We start from the raw sequence: 2,820 nt of genomic DNA on the forward strand, positions 1-2,820 counted from the left end.
TGACGTTATGAGGGGTAGAATACTAGGGCGACTGGAGGCTGGTCAAACACAGCAGGTCGTAGCACGGGCCCTCTGTGTGCCACAAAGTGTGATCTCAAGATTATGGCAACAAGTCCAGCAGACAGGAAATGTGTCCAGGCGCTACAGTACGGGACGTCCACAAGAAGACCGATATCCCACCATCAGTGCCCTCAGACGGCCACGGAGTACTGCAGGTAGCCTTGATCGGGACCTTACCACAGCCACTGGAACAGTTTTCTTCAGACACACAGTCTACAGACGACTGAACAGACATGGTTTATTCGCCCGGAAACCTACAAGGTGCATTCCACTGACCCCTGGTCACAGGAGAGCCTGTAAAGTCTGGTGTCAAGAACACAGTACTTAGTCGTTGGAACAGTGGTCCCAGGTTATGTTCACGGACGAGTCCAGGTATAGTCTGAACAGTGATTCTCACCGTGTTTTCATCTGCCGTGAACCAGGAACCAGATACCAACCCCTTAATGTCTTTGAAAGGGACCTGTATGGAGGTCGTGGTTTGATGGTGTGGGGTGGGATTATGATTGATGCACGTACATCCGTGCATGTCTTTGACAGTGGAACTGTAACAAATTAGGTGTATCGGGACGTCATTTTGCACCAGTATGTCCACCTTTTCAGGGGTGCAGTGGGTCCCACCTTCCTCCTGATGGATGATAACGCACGGCCCCACCGAGCTGCCATTGTGGAGGAGTACCTTGAAACAGAAGATATCAGGCGAATGGAGTGGCCTGCCTGTTCTCCAGACGTAAACCCCATCGATCACGTCTGGGATGCTCTCGGTCGACGTATCGCTGCACGTCTTCAAACTCCTAGGACACTTCAGGAGTTCCGACGGGCACTGGTGCAAGAATGGGAGGCTATAAACCAGCAGCTGCTCGACCACTTGATCCAGAGTATGCCAACCCGTTGTGCGGCCTGTGTACGTGTGCATGATGATCATATCCCATATTGATGTTGGGGTACATGTGCAGGAAACAGTGGCGTTTTGTCGCACACGTGTTTAAGGACGGTTTTCTCAACTTATCAGCAGTACTGTGGACTTACAGATCTGTGTCGTGTGTGTTCCCTATGTGCCTATGCTATTAGCGCCAGTTTTGTGTAGCGCCACGCTGTGTGGCACCACATTCTGCAATTATCCTTAATTTATGAGCATGAGTGTAATTACCAAGAGTAATGATAATAATAATACGTTAGATCGCTCTGGGATAAAACGAATGGGGGAAGGAGAGGGAGAATTTGAAGAATTAATAACATGTCTAAGTCAGCTCCGAGGAGACCCAGCATGTAGTAAAATGAACGACGAGATATCCGAAATTGATTTTTATGTGCATGAGACACGCTGACTTTTGGGTCAATACAAAACTATGCACTTTTCCCTGACCTGGCAACTGATACATGTCTGGTTATGTGTCTTATGCAATTCGACGATGCCCTACAATATCACGACTTTAAGTGCATATTTTTTATCCGAGTTCTAGTCGCAGAGTACACAAGAACAAGTGAAAATGAGCATTCTAATTTAGAACTGTACAACAAATCCCGCTTCTCCAATCCAATACTCTATTTCATAGAAATGGTTTAGAAGAATCGATACCTCGTTGTACCAAATGATCTGTCTAAACTCATCTGGATATGAAACTTCCTGGCAGATTAAAACTGTGCGCCAGACCGAGACTCGAACTCGGGACCTCTGCCTTTCGCGGGCAAGTGCTCTACCAACTGAGCTACCCAAGCACGACTCACGCCCCGTCCTCACAGCTTTACTCCTGCCAGTACTTTGTCTCCTACCTTATGCTGCCAGGAAGTTTCATATCAGCGCACACTCCGCTGCAGAGTGAAAATCTCATTCTGGAATCATCCCCCAGGCTGTGGCTAAGCCATATCTCCGCAATATCCTTTCTTTCAGGAGTGCTAGTTCTGCAAGGTTCGCAGGAGAGCTTCTGTAAAGTTTGGAAGGTAGGAGACGAGGTACTGGCAGAAGTAAAGCTGTGAGGACGGGGCGTGAGTCGTGCTTGGGTAGCTCAGTTGGTACAGCACTTGCCCGCGAAAGGCAAAGGTCACGAGTTCGAGTCTCGGTCCGGCACACAGTTTTAATCTGCCAGGAAGTTTCATATCAGCGCACACTCCGCTGCAGAGTGAAAAATCTCATTCTGGAATCATCTGGATATGTTCAGCGAAACTACCCCAGCGTCTTCAGTAGATAGTACATGGTGGTCATTGGACAGTGTATGGATGAAGTACGCATGTTCCAATCCTTACTCGGGTGCGATCGCAGCATTGGTGAAAGTGCACTTACCGCGCCACAGGACAATGCTGCGTATCCAGAACATCACTCGCACGAACGAAGGAGATGACAACCGTGTCATCAACCACTCAGAAACAGAATAGGTGGCAAAGTAGTAACCGGATAGGTTGTTGGTCACATCATGACAGTATTAGGGGGAGACGAGAATGTCCTCCATATGCGAATCAAGAGAAGTGCAATATGCCCGTAGAGACTGTGAAGGCACGTGCTGCAGACCCAAGGAATAACGGACCGAGTACGAGCAAAAGTAGTAGTAGAAATTGGGTAGGAGATAATAGACTAGATAGTGTTGTATATATGATGAAGTCTCCGGTATCCTGTATGTTAATTTTAAAGAGTTCCCCATGCAGAAAATTAAGATTAAGAGAGCAGTTGCTGGAAAGAGAGTAGAGGCAAGAGAGTTTGCGCCATGGAGTTCACAGAAGTGTTCGCATAGGACGTGTTAAACACCAAGAAGAACATGTGGAAATGAA

The 2,820-nt window shown here is 47.7% G+C and overlaps 1 non-coding gene across 1 annotated transcript; it reads right to left on the minus strand.

Moving 5' to 3' along the window:
* Positions 1 to 1,701: 1,701 nt before the first annotated feature.
* Trnas-cga lies at positions 1,702 to 1,776 on the minus strand. The gene has a single exon. It is a non-coding gene; the product is annotated as a tRNA-Ser (tRNA).
* Between the last annotated feature and the right edge of the window lie 1,044 nt (positions 1,777 to 2,820).

The sequence above is a fragment of the Schistocerca piceifrons genome, chromosome X (assembly GCF_021461385.2).
Source record: "Schistocerca piceifrons isolate TAMUIC-IGC-003096 chromosome X, iqSchPice1.1, whole genome shotgun sequence".
Lineage (NCBI taxonomy): Eukaryota > Metazoa > Arthropoda > Insecta > Orthoptera > Acrididae > Schistocerca > Schistocerca piceifrons.